This window comes from Papaver somniferum, chromosome 1 (assembly GCF_003573695.1).
Source record: "Papaver somniferum cultivar HN1 chromosome 1, ASM357369v1, whole genome shotgun sequence".
Lineage (NCBI taxonomy): Eukaryota > Viridiplantae > Streptophyta > Magnoliopsida > Ranunculales > Papaveraceae > Papaver > Papaver somniferum.
In genome coordinates, this window is record NC_039358.1 from 107,607,000 (window position 1) to 107,626,939 (window position 19,940).

Below are 19,940 nucleotides of genomic sequence, written 5' to 3' on the forward strand. Positions count from 1 at the left end.
CAAAGCCAACATATAAAGAAAAAGTTCATAAAAATGTTGAATCTTATATACGTTAACTCCAAAAAGCCTACACTCTTCGTTATAAGTCGGAAATTGATTTCTGAGACTAAATTCTAAACTAGATAAACTCAAATTTAACAGAAAAAGTTTGAAAAATGTGTTATAATCACAATTAATATGTTCTAAGGCAATACGTCTAGAAAATATTGCATTTCTATGTACGTTGATTCAAAAAAATATGAAGGAAGTCAAATTTCACAATAGAAGAAGGATGAAAGACCAAGAAGAACTAATCCAAATCCTAACAAATTTCATCTATCATGAATCAAATAGAAAGACAAAAGCCAACAGAAAAAGAAAGAGTTCATAAAAACGTTGACTTTTATATGCGTTAACACAAAAAAGTTTACAAACTTCGTTATACATATGAAATTGATTTCTGAAACTAAATTGTAAACTAGATAAACTCATCTTTAACATAAAAAGTTTGAAAAATGTATCGTAATCACAAATAATATGTTTTAAGGCATTACGTCTAGTAAAAATTGCTTTTCTATGTACGTTGATTTAAGAAAATATGAAGGAAGTCAAATTTCACAATAGAAGAAGGATAAAAGCCATGCTGAACTAATCCAAATTCCAACAAATTTCATCTATTTGAATCAAATTGAAAGACAAAGCCAAAGCATAAAGAAAGAGTTCATAAAAATGTTGAGTTTCATATACGTTAACTCAAAAAAGTCTACACACTTTGTTATAAGTCTGAAATTGATTTCTGAAACTATATTGTATACTGGATAAACTCATCTTTAACAGAAAAAGTTTGAAAAATGTATTGTATTCACAATTAATATGTTCTAAGGCAATACGTCTAGAAAAAATATCATTTCTATGTACATTGATTCAAGAAAATATGAAGGAAGTCAAATTTCACAATAGAAGAAGGATAAAAGCCCATGCTGAACTAATCCAAATTCCAACAAATTTCATCTATTTGAATCAAATTGAAAGACAAAGCCAATACAAAAATAAAGAATTCATAAAAATGTTAGATTTTTTATACGTTAACTCAAAAAAGTCTACACTCTTCGTTATAAGTCGGAAGTTGATTTCTGAAACTAAATTGTAAACTAGATAAACTCATCTTTAAGAGAAAAAGTTTGAAAAATGTATTGTATTCACAATTAATATGTTCTAAGGCATTACATCTAGTAAAAATTGCATTTCTGTGTACGTTGATTCAAGAAAATATGAAGGAAGTCAAATTTCACAATAGAGGATGGATGAAAGACCAAGAAGAACTAATCCAAATCCTAACAAATTTCATCTATCTTGAATCAAATATAAAGACAAAAGCCAACACAAAAAGAAAGAGTTCATAAAAATGTTGAATCTTATATACGTTAACTCCAAAAAGTCTACACTCTTCGTTATAAGTCGGAAATTGATTTCTGGGACTAAATTGTAAACTAGATAAACTCAAATTTAACAGAAAAAGTTTGAAAAATGTATTGTATTCACAATTAATATGTTCTAAGGCATTACGTCTAGTAAAAATTGCATTTCTATGTACGTTGATTCAAGAAAATATGAAGGAAGTCAAATTTCACAATAGAAGAAGGATAAAAGCCCATGCTGAACTAATCCAAATTCCAACAAATTTCATCTATTTGAATCAAATTGAAAGATAAAGCCAAAGCAAAAAGAAAGAGTTCATAAAAATGTTGAGTTTCATATACGTTAACTCAAAAAAGTCTACACACTTTGTTATAAGTCTGAAATTGATTTCTGAAACTAAATTGTAAATTGGATAAACTCAAATTTAACAGAAAAAGTTTGAAAAATGTGTTATAATCACAATTAATATGTTCTAAGGCAATACGTCTAGAAAATATTGCATTTCTATGTACGTTGATTCAAAAAAATATGAAGGAGAAATTTCAAAATAGAAGAAGGATGAAATACCAAGAAGAACTAATCCAAATCCTAACAAATTTCATCTATGTTGAATCAAATAGAAAGACAAAAGCCAACACAAAAAGAAAGAGTTCATAAAAACGTTGACTTTTATATGCGTTAACACAAAAAAGTTTACACACTTCGTTATACATATGAAATTGATTTCTGAAACTAAATTGTAAACTAGATAAACTCATCTTTAACATAAAAAGTTTGAAAAATGTATCGTAATCACAAATAATATGTTTTGAGGCATTACGTCTAGTAAAAATTGCTTTTTTATGTACGTTGATTCAAGAAAATATGAAGGAAGTCAAATTTCACAATAGAAGAAGGATAAAAGCCCATGCTAAACTAATCCAAATTCCAACAAATTTCATCTATTTGAATCAATTTGAAAGACAAAGCCAAAGCATAAAGAAATAGTTCATAAAAATGTTGAGTTTCATATACGTTAACTCAAAAAAGTCTACACACTTTGTTATAAGTCTGAAATTGATTTCTGAAACTAAATTGTAAACTGGATAAACTCATCTTTAACAGAAAAAGTTTGAAAAATGTATTGTATTCACAATTAATATGTTCTAAGGCAATACGTCTAGTAAAAATTGCATTTCTATGTACGATGATTCAAGAAAATATGAAGGAAGTCAAATTTCACAATAGAAGAAGGATAAAAGCCCATGCTGAACTAATCCAAATTCCAACAAATTTCATCTATTTGAATCAAATTGAAAGACAAATCCAACACAAAAAGAAAGAGTTCATAAAAATGTTGAATTTTATATACGTTAACTCAAAAAAGTCTACACATTTCGTTATAAGTCGGAAATTGATTTCCGTGACTAAATTGTAAACTAGATAAACTCATCTTTAACAGAAAAAGTTTGAAAAATGTATTTTAATCACAAATTATATGTTCTAAGGAATTATGTCTAGTAAAAATTGCATTTCTATGAACGTTAATTCAAGAAAATATGGAGGAAGCCAAATTTCACAATAGAAGAAGGATGAAAAACCAGCAAGAACAACAAATTTCATCTATCTTGAATCAAATAGAAAGACAAAGCCAACATATAAAGAAAAAGTTCATAAAAATGTTGAATCTTATATACGTTAACTCCAAAAAGCCTACACTCTTCGTTATAAGTCGGAAATTTATTTCTGAGACTAAATTGTAAACTAGATAAACTCAAATTCAACAGAAAAAGTTTAAAAAATGTGTAATAATCACAATTAATATGTTCTAAGGCAATACGTCTAGAAAATATTGCATTTCTATGTACGTTGATTCAAAAAAATATGAAGGAAGTCAAATTTCACATTAGAAGAAGGATGAAAGACCAAGAAGAACTAATCCAAATCCTAACAAATTTCATCTATCTTAAATCAAATAGAAAGACAAAAGGCAACACAAAAATAAAGAGTTCATAAAAATGTTGAATTTTATATGCGTTAACACAAAAAAGTTTACACACTTCGTTATACGTATTAAATTGATTTCTGAAACTAAATTGTAAACTAGATAAACTCATCTTTAACATAAAAAGTTTGAAAAATGTATCGTAATCGCAAGTAATATGTTTTAAGGCATTACGTCTAGTAAAAATTGCTTTTCTATGTACGTTGATTCAAGAAAATATGAAGGAAGTCAAATTTCACAATAGAAGAAGGATAAAAGCCATGCTGAACTAATCCAAATTCCAACAAATTTCATCTATTTGAATCAAATTGAAAGACAAAGCCAAAGCATAAAGAAAGAGTTCATAAAAATGTTGAGTTTCATATACGTTAACTCAAAAAAGTCTACACACTTTGTTATAAGTCTGAAATTGATTTCTGAAACTAAATTGTAAATTGGATAAACTCAAATTTAACAGAAAAAGTTTGAAAAATGTGTTATAATCACAATTAATATGTTCTAAGGCAATACGTCTAGAAAATATTGCATTTCTATGTACGTTGATTCAAAAAAATATGAAGGAGAAATTTCACAATAGAAGAAGGATGAAAGACCAAGAAGAACTAATCCAAATCCTAACAAATTTCATCTATGTTGAATCAAATAGAAAGACAAAAGCCAACACAAAAAGAAAGAGTTCATAAAAACGTTGACTTTTATATGCGTTAACACAAAAAAGTTTACACACTTCGTTATACATATGAAATTGATTTCTGAAACTAAATTGTAAACTAGATAAACTCATCTTTAACATAAAAAGTTTGAAAAATGTATCGTAATCACAAATAATATGTTTTGAGGCATTACGTCTAGTAAAAATTGCTTTTCTATGTACGTTGATTCAAGAAAATATGAAGGAAGTCAAATTTCACAATAGAAGAAGGATAAAAGCCCATGCTAAACTAATCCAAATTCCAACAAATTTCATCTATTTGAATCAATTTGAAAGACAAAGCCAAAGCATAAAGAAAGAGTTCATAAAAATGTTGAGTTTCATATACGTTAACTCAAAAAAGTCTACACACTTTGTTATAAGTCTGAAATTGATTTCTGAAACTAAATTGTAAACTGGATAAACTCATCTTTAACAGAAAAAGTTTGAAAAATGTATTGTATTCACAATTAATATGTTCTAAGGCAATACGTCTAGTAAAAATTGCATTTCTATGTACGTTGATTCAAAAAAATATGAAGGAAGTCAAATTTCACAATAGAAGAAGGATGAAAGACCAAGAAGAACTAATCCAAATCCTAACAAATTTCATCTATCTTGAATCAAATAGAAAGACAAAAGCCAACACAAAAAGAAAGAGTTCATAAAAATGTTGAATTTTATATGCGTTAACACAAAAAAGTTTACAAACTTCGTTATACATCTGAAATCGATTTCTGAGACTAAATTGTAAACTATATAAACTCATCTTTAACAGAAAAAGTTTGAAAAATATATTGTAATCAAAAATAATATGTTCTAAGGCATTACGTCTAGTAAAAATTGCATTTCTATGTACGTTGATTCAAGAAAATATGAAGGAAGTCAAATTTCACAATAGAAGAAGAATAAAAGCCAATGTTGAACTAATCCAAATTCCAACAAATTTCATCTATTTGAATCAAATTGAAAGACAAATCCAAAGCATAAAGAAAGATTTCATAAAAATGTTGAGTTTCATATACGTTAACTCAAAAAAGTCTACACACTTTGTTATAAGTCTGAAATTGATTTCTGAAACTAAATTGTAAATTGGATAAACTCAAATTTAACAGAAAAAGTTTGAAAAATGTGTTATAATCACAATTAATATGTTCTAAGGCAATACGTCTAGAAAATATTGCATTTTTATGTACGTTGATTCAAAAAAAATATGAAGGAGAAACTTCACAATAGAAGAAGGATGAAAGACCAAGAAGAACTAATCCAAATCCTAACAAATTTCATCTATGTTGAATCAAATAGAAAGACAAAAGCCAACACAAAAAGAAAGAGTTCATAAAAACGTTGACTTTTATATGCGTTAACACAAAAAAGTTTACACACTTCGTTATACATATGAAATTGATTTCTGAAACTAAATTGTAAACTGGATAAACTCATCTTTAACAGAAAAAGTTTGAAAATGTATCGTAATCGCAAGTAATATGTTTTAAGGCATTACGTCTAGTAAAAATTGCTTTTCTATGTACGTTGATTCAAGAAAATATGAAGGAAGTCAAATTTCACAATAGAAGAAGGATAAAAGCCCATGCTGAACTAATCCAAATTCCAACAAATTTCATCTATTTGAATCAAATTGAAAGACAAAGCCAAAGCATAAAGAAAGAGTTCATAAAAATGTTGAGTTTCATATACGTGAACTCAAAAAAGTCTACACACTTTGTTATAAGTCTGAAATTGATTTCTGAAACTAAATTGTAAACTGGATAAACTCATCTTTAACAGAAAAAGTTTGAAAAATGTATTGTATTCACAATTAATATGTTCTAAGGCAATACGTCTAGTAAAAATTGCATTTCTATGTACGTTGATTCAAGAAAATATGAAGGAAGTCAAATTTCACAATAGAAGAAGGATAAAAGCCCATGCTGAACTAATCCAAATTCCAACAAATTTCATCTATTTGAATCAAATTGAAAGACAAATCCAACACTGATAAGTACGTAAGTGATACATTTTATACCCATATTTATATTAGATATGACTCGATATTTGGCTAATAACACTATTTTAGTGCTTTTGTAGAAAGTACAGGAAAATTAGACCATCCGAAGAATAAACACGTAAAGTTGGAGCTAAAATGGAGTTTGTGACTACACTGGTATTGGCATCCCTGCGAACTATCAAGTTGCTGCACTCACTTAGTTCACGTACAGTCCAGAGTAGTGGGGACGAGAGCAGCCTTCACTTGTTTAACCCAAGCACGGCCCACTAATGGCTAAGATGAAAAGGGGGACGTGGCTTATTCTGTGGTATTTTCTACCACATCTCTTTTTTGGTCGAAACAGAAGAAGAAATTTGCATTTCTCAAGCTAGCATCTGCCGAACATATTGTTTGTCTGTGCATACAACACATCAATGAGATCTTGGATCTGAATGGAGATGGCAGTGGAAGGAGGATGCAGTTGGCGAGCTTGGTTGGTGGCTTGCCGGTCATGAAAAGAATTGTCCTCATGGTGGTTAGAAGTTCACAAAAGAGATGCCTGAAAGGGGATTCAGCAGATGTATTTGCAGGCTCGGATAATGCAGGCAGTGGTGCGCTGTTGATAGCTTGCTGGTGATTTGGAGGAGTTCTCAGTCGAGAAAACCAAGCATGAGAAAGAAATGGACGTTGCTGCCTTTGGTGCTCTGAACGGATTTAGATTGTGTAGCTTGACTCGGGCATAGAATGGGGATGATTTGAACTGACTGGAAATGAGTGGAGTTTCGTTTCAGCTGAGTAATGATGGTTTTGGCGGAACATTTGCTGGTGGATTTGGTATAACGGAGATCAAATTATTATTCTCATACTGGTGTTGACTTGGTGGCATGACGCTGGGTGATCTGGGGTTTATTGGCAGCATCGGGTCTGGAAGGTTATACTGTGCCCGGATTTGGCAGATGGAGGCTATTGTGAATGAAGAGATGATTGTGTTGGGTCAGGCTTAGGAGCAGCAAAACAAGGTGATGATTGGCGTTGGTCGATGGCTGGCTCAGTTTGGTTGGTTCGAGAAGATGCTGTTTCGGAACAGGAAGTGGTGTTTCATTTGCAGCAGGCAGTGAACGTACAGAGAAGGTATATATACGTACGCTGAGAAGATGGGTTTGCATGGGATTCATTGGTTGAGTCTCTGCTGGTGACGACGAGATGCCTGCGAAGTAGAGACAGTGGTGTTTACGGCAACAGATGAAGGGATCGTGTTTGCATGATGGAGCAGTCGAGCTGGTGTTGCTGCTGTCATTGACTCATGACTGTAAACGACAGATTGGAAGTTCTGTAGAAGATTAAAAACGAAGAACAGTGGCTGAATAGCAGTGTTTCGGGGCATGACTGCCAGTAGTGGATTTGCAGAGGAGTATGGGATGGAATCGAGCTTCAAATCTTATTGGTGGTGGATCGAATCTGCTGGGAAAATAATGGCAGTGCTGGTATTAAATGATGGTGAAGATTGATTGCAGCGCCAGCGTGTTGTTTCGGAACAGGAAGTGGTGTTTCATTTGCAGCAGGCAGTGAACGTACAGAGAAGGTATATATACGTACGCTGAGAAGATGGGTTTGCATGGGATTCATTGGTTGAGTCTCTGCTGGTGACGACGAGATGCCTGCGAAGTAGAGAAGCAGTGGTGTTTACGGCAACAGATGAAGGATCGTGTTTGCATGAATGGAGCAGTCGAGCTGGTGTTGCTGTCATTGACTCTCATGACTGTAAACGACAGATTGGAAGTTCTGTAGAAGATTAAAAACGAAGAACAGTGGCTGAATAGGCAGTGTTTCGGGCATGAATGCCAGTAGTGGATTTGCAGAGGAGTATGGGGATGGAATCGAGCTTCAAATCTTATTGGTGGTGGATCGAATCTGCTGGGAAAATAATGGCAGTGCTGGTATTAAATGATGGTGAAGATTGATTGCAGCGCCAGCGTGTGGAATTTGGGGTCTCTGACTTCGACTCTTAATGTGGATGTTGGACCTGAGGCTATATGGACCATGATTGTTGGGCTTAGGTAATTATACTAGGTCTTAGTCGGACTTGTTTGCAGCACTAATTATAAAGGAATGAGAAGAAACAAAATAAGAGACGGGGAAGAGGCTGCGGTGAAAAGCGATACAGGAAGAAAAAAACGGCCAGAGGGCGCGGAGGAGAGTACTTCTCTGTTAGTGACAGACGAGAGGGAGAAGTGCGGCCGCCTTGGAAGTTTCTAGAGTACAAGAACCAGAGGCGACAAAGTCGATATCGGTTTAATCCTTTCTCTTTTGTTAATCTTTTTATGGATTTTGAGAAAGCCATGGCTAGCTAGAACCATGTTAGGGTTTAGGTAGAACCCAATTTTATTATGAAAACTCTACATTTATATGCTTAAATAATGATTTGAATGACTAGTAATTTATCTTCACAAAAGCTTGGTATCTAATTGTTTATGTGATTTTGTTGATTATTTATGCTTTTCATTGATATTTCGTATTTTGGTTATCCCTTGACGTGATATGCTTTAGAATTGATAGGTAATGCTTAGATCACTACCCATGAAGTGAAGAGATTACAGCGGAGAACACAGTATTTGAAAAAGCATGAAATATTTTTTAACGATTAGTAAGCTTGCATAATTAATTGGTGGAAACCGAAAATCCTAACAACCCATTTCCATTTTATTCATTGTTAGACTTGTTATTATTTCATTTTGTTCCAAATTTCCGAAAACTCTTTAAAACATCATCTTGTTAATTAGTTATTCTTGGTATTAGTTGGTAGAGTATTTCACACTCCTCGTGGGAACAACCTGTACTTGCCATTGTCTACTAGTTAGACGTTGTGCACTTGCAGTATTTTATTGTAGGTTTCCCAACCTACCAAGTTTTTGGCGCCGCTGCCGGGGAGTGGTTGCATAATACACTCTGATTGATATCAATTTTTGTATATAGTTTATTTTCATTTTTTGTACATTTTTTTTTCTCTTTTAGATTTTTTTTTTTAGTTCCTTTTTACGCAGTTTATTTGATTTTTTTTTAGGTACCTTAGAAAGTGCTGCGGGTGAAAAGAAAGTATGGATTCACAAAGCTTTTACAAGAGCAACTTGGAAGATCCATTAGAGGTTTGCTTAGCTCATTTTGGGTATGATTTTGATGATGATAGTGTTATTTTGAAGTCAATGCCTTATTAAACTCCACACCGCTGCTAGACAACAATAAATGGAAGCCCAAACTAGAACCTCTAGTTTTGCCCGAGCTTCGACTAGTTCCATCAGTCGAGAAGCTCTGACTTTGACCCTTAAGCTATTAAGTTATGATTGTTTTCATCTTGGAGATATTAATACTGAAACTGTTGTTTCTGAGAATGGGTCAATTAGTCATGATATTATTGCGCCATTGAGCCTTTGTTCCACGGATGAATTTGAGCCAATATCTGTTTGTGTGTCTGATTTTGTTGAATTTGAACCAATATCCGTCAAAGTTATTACCGCTGATTTAGAGCCTGATTTAGGGCATGCACCTCAGCGAGAAGCTATTAAACAATTTATATCTCATTGTGTGAATGATTTACATTTCCCGACAATACATGACTTGATTACCAAAGATTATTTATAAGGGGATGGATTCACATGTATTTTTGGATGAATATAGTGTTTGCAGGTGCATATTTTCAGCCGACCGGACTAGTTGGGATGATCCTCAACTTTCAGACTCTATATATATGATTGGATGTCTACTTTGGGGTACCAGCCCCACCTTGTTTGAGGATATTTACTGACAGCTAGGAAACAAATACATTTCACTTCTTGGGAGGTATCCATATTCATGCGACACGGTAATATCTTTCCTTATCTCTTTTGCTTCATTGGTAGCAGTTTCTCCCTTGTTCATGCTTTTAATTTCATCTTTAGAACATTGAGGACAATGTTAGATTTAAGTTTGGGGGTATGGAGAAACTTTTTAGTTGCAATATGAATAAATAAACTCCCGAGCTTAGAAATTTATGCCTATTGAGGATTGCACTAACTAATCTAAGTGGATGGAAGCATGTTTGGTTATAGGAGTTTGAGGAACCAATCTGATTAGATGGAAACATCTAAAGAGTCTATTCATAAAAGCACAGAGCTCAGTGTTAGAAATAACATGATAGTTTCACCATATCTCGTTGAGTCCTTTTCACTTCTATTTTTATTTTGTTTTAAACTATGTTTCTCTAAGTGATAGGTGGGGGGGCCCACGATTCAAGTTGTTACCAATGCTAGGGTGAATTAGAGTGATTGAGATACCATGAAAAAAAAAAGAGTTGAAAAAAAAAAAAAAGTTGAAAAAGAAAGAGAAAAGAGATGAAAAAAAAAAGAGAAAAGAAATGTAGTTACCAAAAGTAGAAAGAAAAAAAAAAAAAAAAAAAAGAAGAAAAAGAAAAAAAATATTGAGACCAGACCATTTGACCAAAAGGAATAAATTCAATAAAGTCGACCACTGGTACCCTTGTATATGCCAGTTTGTTGACCTAGAGTTAGGTTTCGACCACTGTACCCTTGTATATGCCAGTGTGTTGATATTAGTCAGACTGATATCTCAATCCATTAGGATAGGTTCATTTTGGCGGAGGCCTTCAGACAGATATGGGAAACGTCGTTCACTTAGTAAACTTCAAAACCATCTATGTTTTCTATATCCATCTTCTTGATCTATCCATGTGATTAGTTTTGACTCCGAATATGATGTCCATAGTGCAACTATCTTAGTAGAGCTCTGTCACTTTATATGAATTTTAGTATGCTTGAGTGCAAACTCGTGTACAACAATTGGAATTTCGCATCAGGGTACTTCTTCTTGTAATCAATAAGTATGCCAAACAAGGAGGTTCTTTAGTGCTTTCCAAGGTTCTGCGTAGACAGCTAGGGTCTGGAGTAAAAGATTTTGTGGGTATATCTCTGGTAAGCCCTCCCGAGACTATAACTCGGCCACTAGGGACACCTAGGGGTTTAAAGGCTTATTGCATACGCTAAATGCAATCGACGATGCCTGCGACAGTGAGTTAGGATTTTATTTTCTAAATTTGATTTGCTCGGGACTAGCAAACACAAAAAGAAAGAGTTCATAAAAATGTTGAATTTTATATACGTTAACTCAAAAAAGTCTACACATTTCGTTATAAGTCGGAAATTGATTTCCGTGACTAAATTGTAAACTAGATAAACTCATCTTTAATAGAAAAAGTTTGAAAAATGTATTTTAATCACAAATTATATGTTCTAAGGAATTATGTCTAGTAAAAATTGCATTTCTATGAACGTTAATTCAAGAAAATATGGAGGAAGCCAAATTTCACAATAGAAGAAGGATGAAAAACCAGCAAGAACAACAAATTTCATCTATCTTGAATCAAATAGAAAGACAAAGCCAACGTATAAAGAAAAAGTTCATAAAAATGTTGAATCTTATATACGTTAACTCCAAAAAGCCTACACTCTTCGTTATAAGTCGGAAATTGATTTCTGAGAATAAATTGTAAACTAGGTAAACTCAAATTTAACAGAAAAGTTTGAAAAATGTGTATAATCACAATTAATATGTTCTAAGGCAATACGTCTAGAAAATATTGCATTTCTATGTACGTTGATTCAAAAAAATATGAAGGAAGTCAAATTTCACAATAGAAGAAGGATGAAAGACCAAGAAGAACTAATCCAAATCGTAACAAATTTCATCTATCTTGAATCAAATAGAAAGACAAAGCAACACAAAAATAAAGAGTTCATAAAAATGTTGAATTTTATATGCGTTAACACAAAAAAGTTTACACACTTCGTTATACGTATTAAATTGATTTCTGAAACTAAATTGTAAACTAGATAAACTCATCTTTAACATAAAAAGTTTGAAAAATGTATCGTAATCGCAAGTAATATGTTTTAAGGCATTACGTCTAGTAAAAATTGCTTTTCTATGTACGTTGATTCAAGAAAATATGAAGGAAGTCAAATTTCACAATAGAAGAAGGATAAAAGCCATGCTGAACTAATCCAAATTCCAACAAATTTCATCTATTTGAATCAAATTGAAAGACAAAGCCAAAGCATAAAGAAGAGTTCATAAAATGTTGAGTTTCATATACGTTAACTCAAAAAAGTCTACACACTTTGTTATAAGTCTGAAATTGATTTCTGAAACTAAATTGTAAATTGGATAAACTCAAATTTAACAGAAAAAGTTTGAAAAATGTGTTATAATCACAATTAATATGTTCTAAGGCAATACGTCTAGAAAATATTGCATTTCTATGTACGTTGATTCAAAAAAATATGAAGGAGAAATTTCACAATAGAAGAAGGATGAAAGACCAAGAAGAACTAATCCAAATCCTAACAAATTTCATCTATGTTGAATCAAATAGAAAGACAAAAGCCAACACAAAAAGAAAGAGTTCATAAAAACGTTGACTTTTATATGCGTTAACACAAAAAAGTTTACACACTTCGTTATACATATGAAATTGATTTCTGAAACTAAATTGTAAACTAGATAAACTCATCTTTAACATAAAAAGTTTGAAAAATGTATCGTAATCACAAATAATATGTTTTGAGGCATTACGTCTAGTAAAAATTGCTTTTCTATGTACGTTGATTCAAGAAAATATGAAGGAAGTCAAATTTCACAATAGAAGAAGGATAAAAGCCCATGCTAAACTAATCCAAATTCCAACAAATTTCATCTATTTGAATCAATTTGAAAGACAAAGCCAAAGCATAAAGAAAGAGTTCATAAAAATGTTGAGTTTCATGTACGTTAACTCAAAAAAGTCTACACACTTTGTTATAAGTCTGAAATTGATTTCTGAAACTAAATTGTAAATTGGATAAACTCAAATTTAACAGAAAAAGTTTGAAAAATGTGTTATAATCACAATTAATATGTTCTAAGGCAATACGTCTAGAAAAAATATCATTTCTATGTACATTGATTCAAGAAAATATGAAGGAAGTCAAATTTCACAATAGAAGAAGGATAAAAGCCCATGCTGAACTAATCCAAATTCCAACAAATTTCATCTATTTGAATCAAATTGAAAGACAAAGCCAATACAAAAATAAAGAATTCATAAAAATGTTAGATTTTTATACGTTAACTCAAAAAAGTCTACACTCTTCGTTATAAGTCGGAAGTTGATTTCTGAAACTAAATTGTAAACTAGATAAACTCATCTTTAAGAGAAAAAGTTTGAAAAATGTATGTATTCACAATTAATATGTTCTAAGGCATTACATCTAGTAAAAATTGCATTTCTCTGTACGTTGATTCAAGAAAATATGAAGGAAGTCAAATTTCACAATAGAAGAAGGATGAAAGACCAAGAAACTAATCCAAATCCTAACAAATTTCATCTATCTTGAATCAAATAGAAAGACAAAGCCAACACAAAAGAAAGAGTTCATAAAAATGTTGAATTTTTATGCGTTAACTCAAAAAAGTTTACACACTTCGTTATACATCTGAAATTGATTTCTGTGACCAAATTGTAAACTAGATAAACTCATCTTTCACACAAAAGTTTGAAAAATGTATCGTAATCACAAATAATATGTTTTAAGGTATTACGTCTAGTAAAAATTGCATTTCTATGTACGTTGATTCAAGAAATATGAAGGAAGTCAAATTTCACAATAGAAGAAGGATAAAATCCCATGCTGAACTAATCAAAATTCCAACAAATTTCATCTATTTGAATCAAATTGAAAGACAAAGCCAAAGCAAAAAGAAAGAGTTCATAAAAATGTTGAGTTTCATATACGTGAACTCAAAAAACTTTACACACTTCATGATACATCTGAAATTGATTTCTGAGACTAAATTGTAAACTAAATAAATTAATCTTTAAAAGCAAAAGTTTGAAAAATGTATTGTAATCACAAATAATATGTTCTAAGGCATTACGTCTAGTAAAAATTGCATTTCTATGTACGTTGATTCAAGAAATATGAAGGAAGTCAAATTTCACAATAGAAGAAGGATAAAGCCCATGCTGAACTAATCCAAATTCCAACAAATTTCATCTATTTGAATCAAATTGAAAGACAAAGCCAACACAAAAAGAAAGAGTTCATAAAAATGTTGAATTTATATACGTTAACTCAAAAAAGTCTACACATTTCGTTATAAGTCGGAAATTGATTTCGTGACTAAATTGTAAACTAGATAAACTCATCTTTAACCGAAAAAGTTTGAAAAATGTATTTAATCACTAATTATGTTCTAAGGAATTATGTCTAGTAAAAATTGCATTTCTATGAACGTTAATTCAAGAAAATATGGAGGAAGCCAAATTTCACAATAGAAGAAGGATGAAAAACCAGCAAGAACAACAAATTTCATCATCTTGAATCAAATAGAAAGACAAAGCCAACATATAAAGAAAAAGTTCATAAAAATGTTGAATCTTATATACGTTAACTCCAAAAAGCCTACACTCTTTGTTATAAGTCGGAAATTGATTTCTGAGACTAAATTGTAAACTAGATAAACTCAAATTCAACAGAAAAAGTTTGAAAAATGTGTTATAATCACAATTAATATGTTCTAAGGCAATACGTCTAGAAAATATTGCATTTCAATGTACGTTGATTCAAAAAAATATGAAGGAAGTCAAATTTCACAATAGAAAAGGATGAAAGACCAAGAAGAAAAAATCCAAATCCTAAAAATCATTCATATCTTGAATCAAATAGAAAGACAAAAGCCAACACAAAAAGAAAGAGTTCATAAAAACGTTGACTTTTATATGCGTTAACACAAAAAAGTTACACACTTCGTTACACATATGAAATTGATTTCTGAAACTAAATTGTAAACTATATAAACTCATCTTTAACATAAAAAGTTTGAAAAATGTATCGTAATCAAAATAATATGTTTTGAACATTACGTCTAGTAAAAATTGCTTTTCTATGTACGTTGATTCAAGAAAATATGAAGGAAGTCAAATTTCACAATAGAAGAAGGATAAAAGCCCATGCTGAACTAATCCAAATTCCAAAAATTTCATCTATTTGAATCAAATTGAAAGACAAAGCCAACCAAAAGAAAGAGTTCATAAAAATGTTGAGTTTCATATACGTTAACTCAAAAAAGTCTACACACTTTGTTATAAGTCTGAAACTAAATTGTAAACTGGATAAACTCATCTTTAACAGAAAAAGTTTGAAAAATGTATTGTATTCACAATTAATATGTTCTAAGGCAATACGTCTAGTAAAAATTGCATTTCTATGTACGTTGATTCAAGAAAAATGAAGGAAGTCAAATTTCACAATAGAAGAAGGATAAAACCATGCTGAACTAATCCAAATTCCAACAAATTTCATCTATTTGAATCAAATTGAAAGACAAAACCACAAAAAGAAAGAGTTCATAAAAATGTTGAATTTTATATACGTTAACTCAAAAAAGTCTACACATTTGTTATAAGTCGGAAATTGATTTCCGACTAAATTGTAAACTAGATAAACTCATCTTTAAGAGAAAAGTTTGAAAAATGTATTGTATTCACAATTAATATGTTCTAAGGCATACAACTAGTAAAAATTGCATTTCTGTGTACGTTGATTCAAGAAAATATGAAGGAAGTCAAATTTCACAATAGAAAAGGATGAAAGACCAAGAAGAACTAATCCAAATCCTAACAAATTTCATCTATCTTGAATCAAATAGAAAGACAAAGCCAACACAAAAAGAAAGAGTTCATAAAAATGTTGAATTTTATATGCGTTAACTCAAAAATTACACACTTCGTTATACATCTGAAATTGATTTCTGTGACTAAATTGTAAACTAGATAAACTCATCTTTCAACAAAAAGTTTGAAAAATGTATCGTAATCACAATAATATGTTTTAAGGCATTACGTCTAGTAAAAATTGCATTTCTATGTACGTTGATTCAAGAAAATATGAAGGAAGTCAAATTTCACAATAGAAGAAGGATAAAAGCCCATGCTGAACTAATCCAAATTCCAACAAATTTCATCTATTTGAATCAAATTGAAAGACAAAGCCAAAGCAAAAAGAAAGAGTTCATAAAAATGTTGAGTTTAATACGTTAACTCAAAAAACTTTACACACTTCATGATACATCTGAAATTGATTTCTGAACTAAATTGTAAACTAATAAATCATCTTTAAAAGCAAAAGTTTGAAAAATGTATTGTAATCACAATAATATGTTCTAAGGCATTACGTCTAGTAAAAATTGCATTTCTATGTACGTTGATTCAAGAAAATATGAAGGAAGTCAAATTTCACAATAGAAGAAGGATAAAAGCCCATGCTGAACTAATCCAAATTCCAACAAATTTCATCTATTTGAATCAAATTGAAAGACAAAGCCAACACAAAAAGAAAGAGTTCATAAAAATGTTGAATTTTATATACGTTAACTCAAAAAAGTCTACACATTTCGTTATAAGTCGGAAATTGATTTCCGTGACTAAATTGTAAACTAGATAAACTCATCTTTAACAGAAAAAGTTTGAAAAATGTATTTTAATCACAATTATATGTTCTAAGGAATTATGTCTAGTAAAAATTGCATTTCTATGAACGTTAATTCAAGAAAATATGGAGGAAGCCAAATTTCACAATAGAAGAAGGATGAAAAACCAGCAAGAACAACAAATTTCATCTATCTTGAATCAAATAGAAAGACAAAGCCAACATATAAAGAAAAAGTTCATAAAAATGTTGAATCTTATATACGTTAACTCCAAAAAGCCTACACTCTTTTATAAGTCGGAAATTGATTTCTGAGACTAAATTGTAAACTAGATAAACTCAAATTTAACAGAAAAAGTTTGAAAAATGTTATAATCACAATTAATATGTTCTAAGGCAATACGTCTAGAAAATATTGCATTTCTATGTACGTTGATTCAAAAAATATGAAGGAAGTCAAATTTCACAATAGAAGAAGGATGAAAGACCAAGAAGAACTAATCCAAATCCTAACAAATTTCATCTATCTTGAATCAAATAGAAAGACAAAAGCCAACACAAAAAGAAAGAGTTCATAAAAACGTTGACTTTTATATGCGTTAACACAAAAAAGTTTACACACTTCGTTATACATATGAAATTGATTTCTGAAACTAAATTGTAAACTAGATAAACTCATCTTTAACATAAAAAGTTTGAAAAATGTATCGTAATCACAAATAATATGTTTTGGAGACATTACGTCTAGTAAAAATTGCTTTTCTATGTACGTTGATTCAAGAAAATATGAGGAAGTCAAATTTCACAATAGAAGAAGGATAAAAGCCATGCTGAACTAATCCAAATTCCAACAAATTTCATCTATTTGAATCAAATTGAAAGACAAAGCCAAACATAAAGAAGAGTTCATAAAAATGTTGAGTTTCATATACGTTAACTCAAAAAGTCTACACATTTGTTATAAGTCTGAAATTGATTTCTGAAACTAAATTGTAAACTGGATAAACTCATCTTTAACAGAAAAAGTTTGAAAAATTTGTATCGTATTCACAATGTTCTAAGGCAATACGTCTAAAAATTGCATTTCTATGTACGTTGATTCAAGAAAATATGAAGGAAGTCAAATTTCACAATAGAAGAAGGATAAAAGCCCATGCTGAACTAATCCAAATTCCAACAAATTTCATCTATTTGAATCAAATTGAAAGACAAATCCAACACAAAAAGAAAGAGTTCATAAAAATGTTGAATTTATATACGTTAACTCAAAAAAGTCTACACATTTCGTTATAAGTCGGAAATTGATTTCCGTGACTAAATTGTAAACTAGATAAACTCATCTTTAACAGAAAAAGTTTGAAAAATGTATTTAATCACAAATATGTTCTAAGGATAGTAAAAATTGCATTTCTATGAACGTTATTCAAGAAAATATGAGGAAGCCAAATTTCACAATAGAAGAAGGATGAAAACCCAGCAAAACAACAAATTTCATCTATCTTGAATCAAATAGAAAGACAAAACCAACATAAAGAAAAAGTTCATAAAAATGTTGAATTTATATACGTTAACTCAAAAAGCCTACACTCTTCGTTATAAGTCGGAAATTGATTTCTGAGACTAAATTGTAAACTAGGTAAACTCAAATTTAACAGAAAAAGTTTGAAAAATGTGTTATAATCACAATTAATATGTTCTAAGGCAATACGTCTAGAAAATTGCATTTCTATGTACGTTGATTCAAAAAATATGAAGGAAGTCAAATTTCACAATAGAAGAAGGATGAAAGACCAAGAAGAACTAATCCAAATCCTAACAAATTTCATCTATCTTGAATCAAATAGAAAGACAAAAGCCAACAAAAAAAAAGAGTTCATAAAAACGTTGACTTTTATATGCGTTAACACAAAAAAGTTTACAACTTCGTTATATGAAATTGATTTCTGAAACTAAATTGTAAACTAGATAAACTCATCTTTAACATAAAAAGTTTGAAAAATGTATCGTAATCACAAATAATATGTTTAAGGCATTACGTCTAGTAAAAATTGCTTTCTATGTACGTTGATTCAAGAAAATATGAAGGAAGTCAAATTTCACAATAGAAGAAGGATAAAAGCCATGCTGAACTAATCCAAATTCCAACAAATTTCATCTATTTGAATCAAATGAAAGACAAAGCCAAAGCATAAAGAAAGAGTTCATAAAAATGTTGAGTTTCATATACGTTAACTCAAAAAAGTCTACACACTTTGTTATAAGTCTGAAATTGATTTCTGAAACTAAATTGTAAACTGGATAAACTCATCTTTAACAGAAAAAGTTTGAAAAATGTATTGTATTCACAATTAATATGTTTAAGGCAATACGTCTATAAAAATTCATTTCTATGTACTTGATTCAAGAAATATGAAGGAAGTCAAATTTCACAATAGAAGAAGGATAAAAGCCCATGCTGAACTAATCCAAATTCCAACAAATTTCATCTATTTGAATCAAATTGAAAGACAAAGCCAACAAAAAAAGAATTCATAAAAATGTTGATTTTTATACGTTAACTCAAAAAGTCTACACTCTTCGTTATAAGTCGGAAATTGATTTCTGAAACTAAATTGTAAACTAGATAAACTCATCTTTAACAGAAAAAGTTTGAAAAATGTATTGTATTCACAATTAATATGTTCTAAGGCATTACGTCTAGTAAAAATTGCATTTCTATGTACGTTGATTCAAGAAAATATGAAGGAAGTCAAATTTCACAATAGAAGAAGGATGAAAGACCAAGAACTAATCCAAATCCTAACAAATTTCATCTATCTTGAATCAAATAGAAAGACAAAGCCAACACAAAAAGAAAGAGTTCATAAAAATGTTGAATCTTATATACGTTAACTCCAAAAAGTCTACACTCTTCGTTATAAGTCGGAAATTGATTTCTGGACTAAATTGTAAACTAGATAAACTCATTTAACAGAAAAAGTTTGAAAAATGTATTGTATCACAATTAATATGTTCTAAGGCATTACGTCTAGTAAAAATTGCATTTCTATGTACGTTGATTCAAGAAAATATGAAGGAAGTCAAATTTCACAATAGAAGAAGGATAAAAGCCCATGCTGAACTAATCCAAATTCCAACAAATTTCATCTATTTGAATCAAATTGAAAGATAAAGCCAAAGAAAGAAAGAGTTCTAAAAATGTTGGAGTTTCATATACGTTAACTCAAAAAGTCTACACACTTTGTTATAAGTCTGAAATTGATTCTGAAACTAAACTGTAAATTGGATAAACTCAATTTAACAGAAAAAGTTTGAAAAATGTGTTATAATCACAATAATATGTTCTAAGGCATACGTCTAGAAAAA